Source organism: Hermetia illucens, chromosome 1 (assembly GCF_905115235.1).
Source record: "Hermetia illucens chromosome 1, iHerIll2.2.curated.20191125, whole genome shotgun sequence".
NCBI lineage: Eukaryota > Metazoa > Arthropoda > Insecta > Diptera > Stratiomyidae > Hermetia > Hermetia illucens.
The window spans coordinates 37,442,366-37,455,814 of record NC_051849.1 but is presented as its reverse complement, the minus strand read 5'-3'; the positions used below and the strand labels follow the sequence as shown (position 1 = coordinate 37,455,814).

Here is a 13,449-nt window from a genome sequence, read left to right as displayed (position 1 = left end):
TGAAAGAAATCTATGATTAACATCTACAGAATCTAATAGCTTGATATGAGCATAATTTCACCTATTCATATCCAATACTTTCCAGTCAAATTATTACGGTATCTAAACACTTTCTCAGAGCAAATGCATTAAGCAGAAAAAGTTATAATTATATTACAAAAACAAGTTGCAATAGGAGCCTTTGGCACAGTTAGATAATTTTATCTAAATCTACTCATCTTCAAGTCCAGTCGCAATCGAATGATTTTAAAATGCAAATAAGATGAGGTTGCACGTTAGATACCAACGGCAACATCAACTCAAAACCATCTTACCTGTCCAGATGAAGCACCGGACATCAGGTGTTACGCATATAATTGGATCGGCATTAGGGTAAACAAGTATCCGATTTATCTTCAACGGCCAACGAATAGTTGTGGACATACATATGTATCTTTTGGAATTGGAGGCAGAACGGGGACTGTCGGATAATATGCCTGTGCCTATGATTCATTAAAAGTTTACCACCTGCCCGTAATTACTGGCTCGTGCCACAGTTCCGCGGGCGTTTTTAGATAAAAGCGTGCGTGGAAACCTAATCTTGTTCGGTAGCCTGTCCAGGTAGTAGCTGAAAGAAGTTTTGACATAATCGATTAATATTAATTAGGAGTTTATAGCCGCATTAAGGTTGGTCATGTGGGTCATTTGATCAATTGGCCAGCCTCCATTTAAACAGTATCTTTGTTCAGTGTTTATAGTAGATGCTTCGCTATTGAATAAATATGGGATGAATTAAGGAAATAAATGGAGTTCAAAGGTCATGAATGCTCCAAGATCACATTTTGTTGTGCCAGTACTTGAAGATCAAACCAACAAACCATAGAGGGTTGAAAAGTTGAGGCACATAATATTATCAGAGCTGCAATCTCAGATGAGCCAGAATGGTAGTTTACGGTAACTGCTGCCCTTTAAGTCAACAGCTATGATAATTCGTTAAAGATTTTCTGCAAAGCCACCTCTTCATAGGGATATGAAGTCAATATTGTTAGGTGTGTATGCACTTTCATATCATAAAGGTACTCTCAGAGAAAGTAAACCTTGTCTCCTGAAATTCTAGTCAAGTTTTTGACTTGGGCTACAATTATTCCTTATCCTTCATCCTGTAATTTGAGGCTTAAGAATACAGAATCTTCAGAAGGTGACTAAACGTGATAGAAATCTGTGGGCTACCAACTTACAAATTTTGAAACTTTACCGCTACCGAAAGGTCAACAACGCCTCGGGTAGGCTATCGAAAAATCGGAATGAGTGCACGCTCCTCAACAACGATATCGGGCGTCTCCAGAATGCTCGCTGTCTCCAACTCGAGAGAATTTCAACGATTGTAATGAACTTAGAGGGAATCGGAGGATCAGATGATCATCCTAAGTAGCCGAAAATGACCTAGAGGGAAGAGCTATCCCAGAAACCTAAAGAGTTGGCGAAATTGACTCCACCACGCGCGTTGAACCGTAAGTCTCCGGACCCGAGTGTCGCGATCGAGTGGGAGATGGATGGTAATCCCGATCATGGTTTTTTCTCAGATCGTGATTGAGGCCCGGCCCCTGAGGTTCCCTCCCTTCCTTGAAATCTTCAAGCCAGTATTTCATAGGATGTCCCGAGAAAGGAAGGAAGTCCTCAAATCATCTATGCTGCGCACTGGGATTTTCTCAAGATCGGGCTGCGAAAACGACACTTTTGCATTGTGATATCACCGGAATAATTGTAACCCCAGAATGTCCACCGATCGCCAGAATAACAACGGTATTTACATCAAATTTACATGGATCCGAAATGAATTTTCGAGCAAGGGCAATATCCAAAATTGAAACACCGTAGAGACGACGGGGATATAGTCCTTCCTTGGGATTTTAGATCTTCTGTGGCAATTGATACACACGAGTTCATAAGCGTTGTAATAATCACGATTGATGTCTTTGGACAATTGTCCGCAATAGCAGAAGGCAAATAGCGAACGATACTAGCATTGGTGTTGAACCAATCACTTCGAGTCCTTTCAGGTTTACGTGGCACGCCCGCTCGGATAACAACTCCATCGGCGCCTTTAAAACCATCCGCAACTTCCTCTGCTCCAACGAATCCTTTTTACCCTCCTACCTCTGTCGATCTCGAAAAAAGTGCGCTTCCAAAGTCCGGACGGAGGCTGCTCCTTACCGCCAGATGCTTCCTCGAAAAATCTTCCGAACGTTACCTGTTGTCTTCCCGGCTGTCTCCCCCAGCGAAAAAAATCGAAACTTTTCCTCTCCAGATGCTTTCGAGCGAACATTTTTCCAATCTCACCTTCTGTCTTCCAGCTGTCTCCTCTGCCTCCATCCAAACTTCTTTCTCTTGTCACCCACCAGTTCAGCTGTTCCCCCAAGAACCGGTCCCCATGTTGCTATGTTCGCCTTGAACTCTCTTGAATTCATGTTGCAGCAACATGCGCGTGAGCTTACGGATGCAGCAAATCATTTCCCTCTGTCCGCGCCCGAATGCATTCAATAATGTGCAATCTGCGGCGAACATTAGGGTGATTGCAGACTATGAAATGCATTATTTGAGCTAATTAAGTCAGAAAGAGGCGAATGAAATTCCGCTCCCGTCGCAAAGCCGCGATCGCTACACGATCTAAGCTAGACAATATAGGACTAAACGAAGTAAGATGGTGGGACCCTGTAGAGTGCTCCCTCCCATCTTGCAACGATGTGGTTTTTTTGCGCTGGGAAGCCGGTGTCGATTTCCGATATAATGAAGAAGAATGCTTTCTATGAAAAATTACACGCAGCTCAGAAAACGCTTCCCAAAGTTCACATCGTGATCGTGATGGATGATGTTGGGCTCTGACACTAAATTTCTCGGACATGCGGTGGGAAACACGGTCTTGGCATCCGTAACGGTAATGGAGGGGCGGGGTTCCTCAATTTCTGCAACTTTCACTACCGCGTCATTGGTGGCACATTGTTCCTACATAGAGCCATAAAGTCAGTTGATTTGATCGATTCCATACGAGCAATCAGATTGACCATTCATCGATCAGCAGTAGATATAGGAGTTGTCTCCATGATTTGCGTAACAAGAGGGGCGGGCGTCTGATGGTTGCTTACGAGAGGAGGTCTTGCGTCCGCCACATCTTGCAGGGTTGAAGAGCTCCGATCCCCTAAGCTCAACATCGACCGCTTGTATGATCCAACTCTTCTTCGACAGTGGCAGCTGTCTTCTTGATGCAGATGCAGATACATTGAGTAACCCCCGCCTGAGAATATGGATGAGCGGTCTCAGGTGCTACACAGTTCGGCGCCACACGTGCCGGAGGGACGTGATCAGATCTGACTGATTGCGGAATTTTGGAAGCGGATCAATGAATAGAAGGGGTTAAAGGCTCCGCTGACCGCTGTTAGTTACGGCGAACGTGAGGTACTCGAACTTCAATGCAGTGCGAAATCCCGGAAAGTTCAACATAGTGTGCGCCGTGACGGAAGCAGAAGATTTAGCATGATCGCAGTGATTTCAGAAGTATATACCGCATCACGATAGAACTTGCATGTGATAGCCAATGTTTCAAAGGTCCTATGAAGAATGTTAACGGTCATCCATGATGACGGGCAACTGAAGACGAAGAAGGTGGAAGCAATAATTCACCGGGATTAATAACCATGTCACATCCAGTGAAGTTCCACCTTTTGTGGATGAAATGGCTAGTCACCGTAACATGCAGATACGGACTGATCCTCCAAACAGAAGAGAAATCATTGCAGCCATCAATGCACTCAAACGGAGTAAAGCCCCTGGGCTTGATGGTCTCTCCGCGGAGTCACTAATTGCTGTACGTGCAATTTTTGAAAATCTGCTACTTTCACACCTACGGAAATCCTGGAGGAGAGAGTGGATGAAGGAAATGATGGTTAAGATTCCATAGCCTCGCAAAGATTATAGCTAAAATAACTCTGGGACGCATCAAAGAACATCTTGAAAACTTAATCTGCAGAGAGCGCTCCCCATCCTCCTACAATAATCACATCAATACCCTACGAATCATTTAGAACAGTCTGCTCCTATTCTTCATTAATTTCGAGAAAGCTTTCGATAATGTTATGAGGGATTTGGTGTACACCTGACATGCTAAACGTGGTAGGGGTTTCAAATAATAAAACTTGTTTTTCCTATTCGCCAGTGTTGACTTTTGTTTTGCCAACAACGATATTTCGACAGAACAACCGCTATCCGCTCTAGGCCCGCCTTAATAAGGAACTCCAGACATCCCGCTTTGCGCCGAGGTCCACCAATTCGATATCCCTAAAAGTTGTCTGGCGTCCTGACCTACGCCATCGCTTTGTCTCAGGCAGGGTCTGCCTCGTCTTTTTTTTTCTACCATAGCCCTTATAAACTTTGCGGGCTGGATCATCCTCACCCATACAGATTAAGTGACCGGCCCGCAACCTGTTGAGCCAGATTTTATCCACAACCTGACGGTCATGGTATCGCTTATAGATTTCGTCGTTATGTAGGCTACGGAATCGTCCATTCCAAGTAGGAGGCCAAAATTTCTTCGGAGGATTCTTCTCTCGAACACGGCCAATAGTTCGCATTTTTTCTTGCTAAAAACCCAAGTTTCCGAGGATTACATGAGTGTTGTTAAGATCATTGTCTTGTAGAGTAAGTGTACCCTATGGGGGGAGGTTTCGAATGGAACTGTTTTTATAAGCTGAAATAGGATATATTAGCAGCCAACAACTGTGCGCGGATTTCATCGACATAGCTGTTATCAGTTGTGATTTTCGACCATAGATTGGAGAAATTTTCAACGATTTCAAAGTTGTAGTCTCCTATCCTTATTGCTTTCGTTTCACCAGTACGATTCGACGTTGTTCGTTCTTTGGTTTTTGGTCCTGACGTTCCCACCATATACTTCATCTTGCCTTCATTAATGTGCAGCCCGAGATCTCGTACCGCCTGCTCGATCTGGATGAAGGTGGATTGTAGAACTCGGTTTATTCTTCTCATAATGTCAATATCGTCAGCGTAGGCCAGTATTTGGATGGACTTGAAGATGATGGTCCCTCCCGCATTTACGTCTGCATCGCAAATCACTTCTTCCAGGGCCAGGTTGAAGAGGACGCATGATAGGGCATCCCCTTGTCTTAGACCATTGTTGATGTCGGATGGTCTCGAGAGTGATCCTGCTGCTTTTATCAGGCCTCGCAGATTGGCTAGGGTCAACCTAGCCAGTCTTATTAATTTCGTCAGGATAGCCAATTCTCTCATGATCGTGTACAGTTTTACCCTTGCTATGCTATCATAGGCGACTTTAAAGTCGATGAAAAGATGGTGCAACTGATGTCCACATTCCATCTGACATTATGCTGATTTGTCTGGAGTGAAGCCTCTTTAGTATGGGCCAATGATGTTCTCTGCATATGGAGCTATTCGACATAGCAAAATAGTGAAAAATATCTTATAGATGGTACTCTGCAACGTGATACCTCTGTAATTGCTACACTGCCTGATATCTCCCTATTTATGTATGGGGCAGATAATGCCTCTTTGCCCGTTGTCAGGCATTGATTCGTTGTCCCACACCTTGAGCGCAAGTTGATAAACCACTTGGTGTAGCTGGTCACCTCCATATTTAACCAATTCGGCTGTAATTCCATCGGCTCCAGGCGACTTATGGTTTTTAAGCCGAGCAATTGCACGGATTGTTTCTTCTATACTTGGTGGTGCCAGTATTTGTCCATCGTCTTCAGTTGGCGGGACCTCCAACTCGCCGATGTTCTGGTTGTTGTGGCTCCAATATGCCCATCCTGTCAGAAATCAGATTTCCCTCTTTATCTCGGCAGAATGAGCATCGAGGTGCATAAGGCTTCATCCTGCTGACTTGTTAATGAAACTTGTGCGTTTCCTCCCTGTATTTTTCGAGTTCAAAAACCTGTTGGTTCTCCAAGGCTTCGTTCTTCTCGAAGTTATAATTTTGCTTGCAGTGACCAGTGACTATGATCCGGGAGCTCTTCTTGGTGAGGTTTCAAAAATCTTTCGAAAGCTTGCGTTCGTATGCCCCCATTAGCACCATGGACTATTTCATTCCTGATAAGTTCGCCCAGTACAGTTCCCGCAGCCGTCGCTCTTCGTTTTTTAGCTTAATAGCCATGAACCCATTTCCGACTCCACAGAATGGCTATGGCCCGTATAGCAACGTCACTGCTCCTTCCATGGCGAGCTCGTCCGCTGCCTTATTACTCTAACCCAATATCACCTGTAACCCAGAATATACAGACCTTATTGCGCGAGCCGAGCGTGTTCAGTCTGCTAAGGCATTCCCAGACCAGTTTGAAATTTACCCTGGTAAGACTTAAGTGCCTTAATAGCCTGGCTGTTGGTAAGAATAGCAGTGTTCTACCCTCTATAGTTCTTTTCGAGGTTCATGGAGACAGATCTATCTGTGGTGTATATTTCCGTCTGGAATATGCTGGAATGCTTACCCATTGGTTGAAATCATATTCTCCTGGGATAAATGACCAGGTAATCAGTTGCAAGTTTAACCCGTATATTACTGCCACGCTCTCCCAACATGCCCTGTTACTGCTCCAACGTTTTTCAAACTTCATATCAAAGTGAAACCACGTTGTCATATTATTTCTTGGCATCAGTAATTCGGGATTCCCCTCACAAAGAATATCAATCTTTCTTCGATTTAGGCAACTCCCCGCCTCACTGGTACTTCTAGACATTCTAAAGATCGCCCTCCATGCCTGCATCTGTATGTACAGATAGAGATGAGTCAATCCCATCCCCGTTCTGTCTGCGTAGGTTACAGTATAGACATAGGTAGTATGACTGCGGTTACTCCCTTATCGCAAGCAGAACTTCTTGTAAGCTCAATGTACAGAGGGTTAGGCTTTACCACTTGACAGCCGTACCTCTAATAGCGGCAGTGTTAAAAAGGGGCTGCATCCACTAGTATGAATACTCCCTATATTCAGTATAAACCTACTACAGCTACTCACATCGGGGCGGGCAAATGAATCCGCGCCCGAAGAAAACCGGGGTATGGTGCCTACATGATAGGTATTCATGTTAAACCGCCAGAACCTCAATGCCTCTTAAAATCACACCTTTCAACGTGGACACTGAAACGTCCGATTCCGAGAGTATTGACACTAGCTTTTACCTGTCCTAAGTGATAAGAATCAGGCTCAAACTATCTTACCCCGTAGCAAATGGAGTTTATCGTATTACCCTGAGGTCATGACAGTGTAACTAGAGATGTTATAACCCAAAAATTCCGACACGGGACCACTCATTTTGCATTAATAATTCTTCAACCAGGAAGGTGCAAATTGGACTGAATCGGTTATTCCAAATGAAATAACTGCCAACATAAGACAAATCCTGTTTTGCACTGAAAAGAAACCACGGCTCCAAATCATTTCACTCATTTTTTGATTTCCTGAATACTTTTGCAGAAACTTTGTAGTTCAAACAATAGTAGATTTATGAGTAGCCTCATTTCTACCTCATAAAAACCAATTTCTCATCTAATCTTCCAAAAATGTGTGTTTCCTCTGCTGTTTAAAAATCCGAACATTTACTCTGATTACTTTTAAATTTGCAGCCAACACACTTTTAATAATGCGTTGAATCATTTATTTCGCAAATCTACCTGTTAACACGCATATGTGCTGTAATTTCAGTGCAGAAATATAAATTGCCATAATTCAATAAATTATATTATTTGTTCAATTGCGCTGTTACCAGTACATCGAAAATGAATTTCTAATTTCCAAAATTATACACAGACCGCACTAATTGATTAATGGCATCATCCATAACCACGGAAATGTGGGTCATCTCAATAAACTCATCTGAAACTGTGCCAGCATTAAAAGCCGCGAAAAGAAATCGAAATCTTGTTCGTTTGTGCTTGGAATCGACTAAGATTTTGTTCTTTCGTGAAAATCAGTGCGAACCTCATGCCGGCGTGGAGGTCATGACCGCGGTGATACATTGCAAGCGATATTCCTTCATAAATGTTTAATTGAAGCGAGATTCCATTACTTTCATCACTCTATGAGTATCTGTCGATTTTTTTATCACTTGCAGGCTAATATCTTAAACGAGCGGTTTTCCATTAGATACTTTCCCTTTTAGCAACGCCGACATTCCCCTCGTATTCGTGTTTAATTAAGAGATCGCATAGATCGTTAATAACCAGCTTGTAAACATACTTACAGCCAGATCGGGTATTGTGATACTCGATGGGAATCGTGCTGAAGATACCATACAATGGCTACTGGAACTGGCTACAATACGGACAATACCTAGTGTAATCTAAAAGTTGTTTTAATTAACGCCATTGTTCGGCTATTTGCTTGTGAATATGACCAGTTTGATTTCGAGATTTATGGTCCTCATTCAAAGTATTGCTTGGTTGTCGTGAAGATTGCTGGAAGGACAGCAACAAACAACAAAGTCGAGGAGATAACCACCGGACATTATGGGCCTAAGTGATCTAAGAGAATGAAATTTTCATTATTTTCATTATTCGGCCCAATCGTATTGAACTCTATTAAGCTCCTTTATTATCTACATGTTTCTGCCTCCAAAAAGGATTCTAACTACGAGATTTTGCTCCAGGTTGAGAACAATCACAGTTGTACAATACGTACAGACCCATAACTCCCATCCAGAACCAAAAGACTGATTTTTATAAGGAACCTAGCGCATCCAAGGTTTTCTGAATGAATCCTCAACCTCAAGACGAGGAAAATGGTATCATATCAACCCAGATTGAGACGGGGGGACAGAAAACAAGTACTTGGGAAGCATGATCTTGGTGACTTTGGTGAGGTGGAAACGGAACGGAAGGAATGCTAACATTGACTTTTGAATAAACGATACCACACTTTAGTTTGGAAATTTGTTCGCGCGTACTGGCGAGGTTGTTAGGTGGTCGCGAGTAAGGTCGCCCGAAGCTCAAGGGCACAGCCTGTCATAGCATGAAGTATAGGATAGAGTGTGGTTTAATAAGGGGAATAAATACAAACCCCTTATTTATTCCCTTTATTAAACCACAAATGAAAATGGTTTTGAGCTCGTACATCTCAACACAAAGACCCTGCTGGTAGGTTTACCAAAGTTCTGATTAAGAACGAAAACTGTTTATCGACGGTGATGATATTATTGAAAGTGGTAGACGGGGATGCATACTCCTAATAACAGCCTGGTAGAGAAAAGGATTCTCGTGGAAACCTATACAAGGGCCCTAGTTCGAGCGCTCATGGAAAAAATTGAAATAGGTAAAGAGTGTTGTTTGTCAACAACCTCACATTCACATCACAGATAGAAGCATCGAGCTTCGATACTCGGTTGGAAGAAAGTAAAATCCCTGTCTAAATTCGATTGACTTTTCCCCGCAATTTAGGCATTAACCATAGTCAGCACAAAGTTTTCAGGAGGGTACCAGCGGCAAATGATCGGGCCAGTAAAGGATACTTTCTAACAACTATGGAATCACATCAGCTATCAATACTTAAAGCTAAAGTAAACCCGCTTGACTTAACGATCATCGTCTTTTTCTTTAGCCTTTGTTCCTTTTACAAGCGAAGTCGGCTCGTCGTGATCGGTTCCGCCATATTATTTTATCTGCCTGATCTGAATGCTGTCTCGAGACTTTCAAATTATTATCCTGCGTATCAACCCACCATTGTTTCTGCTGGTGGCTTAGTCACTTACCATCAGCTTCCATGTTCGTTAGCGCGAATTACGTGACCATACCATCGAAGGCAGATCTCTCTTGCAATTTTTCCACCATGATTGCAATTCCATATCGATCACGAATACCCTTATTTCAGATGTAATCAAGCCGTTCATTGTCTTTTATAGTCGGTCAACACTCAAAACCGTAGAGGGTGACCGGGCCGACGACACTGAGGTAAATTTTAGATTTGAGACGTTAGTTAATACCTCGATCACAAAGAACAACAGTTGTGGATCGTCACTTCATCCAGGTTGCGCCTATGCGTCAACAATTTCATAACGCAGTTGTTCTTTGGCTGTTAGCTTTGATCCGAGAGATTTAAAATCCCCAGTTCTGGGTAGATCACTGCCACTGATAGTGATTGTGCTTGTTTCATGGGGATCAGTCGTCAAAAATTCAGTTTTATTCAGATTTAATCTGAGACCGTGTTGCATGAGGCGATCATTCCATTTTTGAATAAGTTGCTCGAGATCATTTTTGCATCTGCATAAAGCAGCGTGAAGGGCGTTGGATGTCTCTTGTGACAATGTCCATATCAACAACAAAGAGCAATGGTGAGAGGGCACTTCCTTAATGAACCACACTTTGAACTTACAATTTAATCCAACGTACAAGTTCTTCTGGCACTAGGTGCTGTTGCAGAGCCTCCCAGATGAGTTCGAACGTTTTCTCCAAATCCTGAAATGGAATGTAACCATGCACCGTATATTGCATCAGTAGAAGTTTATGACAAACCTGACTTGATTCACAGTCATTTCAACGATTTCGCGAATACGGTTGTCACGATGAACACATTCGTCTTTATGGTATGGGACAGCAACTGGATCGGACGGTTAATGGACCACTTACCTCGCTTGATAACAACGAGGGTTTCTTCTTTCTTCTTACAAAATCATCATCATCATCAACAGCACAACAATCGGTATCCGGTCTAGGCCTGCCTTAATAAAGAACTTCAGACATCCTGGTTTTTCGCCTAGGTCGACCAATTCGATATCCCTAAAAGCTGCCTGGCGTCCTGAACTACCCCATCTCTCCATCTCAGGCAGGGTCTGCTTCATCTTCTTTTTCTATCATATATATTGCCCTTATACACTTTCCGGGTGGGATCATCTTCATCCATACAGATTAAGTGACCCGCCCATCGTAACCTATTGACCCGGATTCTATCCACAACCTGAAGGTGATGTTATGTAGGCTACGGAGTCGTCCATCCTCATGAAGGGGGCCAAAAATTCTTCAGAGGATTCTTCTCTCGAACGCGGCCAAGAGTTCGCAATTTTTCTTGCTAAGAACCCAAGTCTCCGAGGAATACATAAGGACTGGAAAGATCATTGTCTTGTACAGTACAGTACCCTATGGTGAGACGTTTCCAGCGGAACAGTTTTTGTAAGCTGAAATAGGCTATGTTGGCTGACAACAACCGTGCGCGGATTTCATCATTGTAGCTGTTATCGGTTGTGATTTTCGACCCTAGACAGGAAAAATTGTCAACGGTCTCAAAGTTGTATTCTCCCATCTTTATTCCTCCCGTTTGACCAGTGCGGTTTGATGTTGTTGGTTGGTTTTCGGTGCTGACGTTGCTACCATATATTTTGTCTTGCCTTCATTGATGTGCAGCCCAAGATCTCGCGCCGCCTGCTCGATCTAGATCAAAGCAGTTTGTACTTCTCGGGTCGTTCTTCCCGCCATGTTGATATTTTCAGCATAGGCCAGTAGTGGGGTGGACTTACAGTGGATCGTATCTCTTGCATTTACCTCAGCATCACGGATCACTTTCTCCAGATCCAGGTTAAAGATGACACAAGATAGGGCATCCCCTTGTCGTAGATCGTTATTGATGTCGAATGGTCTTAAGAGTGATCCTGTTGCTTTTATCTGGCCTCGCCATTGGTCAGGGTCAGCCTAGTCAGTCTTATCAATTTCGTCGGGATACTGAATTCTTTCATGGCCGTGTCCAGTTTTACCCTGGCTATGCTATCATAGGCGAAGATGGTGTAACTTACTTGGTGGTGGCAGTATTTGTCCGTCGTTCTGCTTGTTCAGTAGCCATCTAAGTACTCAACCAATCGCTCCAATATACCCATTCTGTCGGAAATCAGATTTGCCTCTTTGCCTCGGCAGGGTGAGCATCGAGGTGTATAAAGCTTCATTCTGCTGACTTGTTGATAAAACTTCTACGCCTAGTTCGGTTGCTTCCTATACTTTTCGAGTTCACAGACTTGTTGGTTCTCCCAGGCTTCCTTTTTCCGTCTGTGAAGTCGCTTCTCCGCTCTCTGCGCGTGCCCCCGTTCTTTGAGAATGCAACATTACTCGGTATACTGCATTCTTCCGTTCTGTAGCTAGCAGCCGTTCTGGCTTTTTTTGCGGCTGGGGCCAAGTATCAATGATAACATTCTTCAGGTGATTGTGAAGATCATTTGTTGATGTTTCATCTCCAGGATCTCTGTTGACTGCGGTTGTTGCGGCATCCATTTCCCCCTTAAAGGTGTTGCGGAGATCTGTAATGTGAATGGCTTCAGTATTCACTCCCACCTGATTGTCAGAGGGGATTCTGGGTGGTGTTGTAATTCGAGCCCGGAGCACTATGCCAACGAGATAATGATCCGAGTCTATATTGGCCCCCCTATATGTTCTGACATTCATCAAGGCTGATTGGTGCCGGCGTTCAATCAGCATGTAGTCAATTTTGTTGAAAGTGGTCCCGTCTGGAGAAGCCCATGTATGATTTTGGACCACTTTCCGCGCAAACCAGGTACTTCCAACAACCATTTCGTGCGATATTGCTAACTAGCTAATCCGCAGTCCGTCATCATTGGTATCTCTATGTAAGCTATGCGAGCTGACATATCGCCTGAATACGGGTTCCATCCCTACTTGAATGTTGAAACTTCCAGGTATGATTTTGATATCATACTTGAGACAGGCTTCGAGGGTCCGCTCAACTGCCTCGTTGAAGGTATCTTTCTCCGACTCTGCAGTCTCCTCTATAAGGGCGTGAATGTTTATGAGGCTTATATTTCTAAATTTGCATCGCAAACGCAAAGTGAATAGCTTTTCGCTTAAATTTCGTCGATAACAGCAGGTTTCATTTTTTGGCTGACTACGGAACCTACTCCGAGCACTTAGTTTACTCGATGGCTGCTATAATATATAGTGTAGCGGCTCTTCTCCAGGAAACCGATCCCTGTCCATCGCATCTCTTGCAACGCTGTTACATCAGCCTTATATTGGGACAGGGTATCGGCTAGCTGCTCAGCAGCATTTGGTGTGTACAGGGAGCGCATGTTCCATGCGTTGTGAAATCCATCCTGTCCGAGGCTCCTTTCGTGGCTTCGTAACATCGGTTTTTCGTGTAGAGTTGTCAGCCCTACCCAACCCCCAACCTGGGGGACCAGTTGGTACATTTTGTCTGCAGCTAGAACTCTCAGCGATCACCACATGGAGGTGGAGATAGGATTTGGTAGTAGAGCTGTTTATGTTGGTTCAGCAGGGGTTTTTGATCTGCGTGGATCTTGTAACACTCGAACTCCTACTAAAAGGATCGATCAAATGCAATACAAAATCCTCCGCATAATCCATAGAACCAACCTCCTGAGAGAGTGAATTTTCCAGCACAACTGTTCTGCCACCTGCGGATATATACTCATATGCAATGCAACAAAACAATGGTTGCA

General features: G+C 43.7%; 1 protein-coding gene across 1 annotated transcript in view; it reads left to right on the top strand.

Moving 5' to 3' along the window:
* The window catches only part of LOC119647077, a 160,654-nt gene that overhangs the window by 131,168 nt on the left and 16,037 nt on the right, over window positions 1-13,449 (top strand). The window lies entirely within an intron of this gene.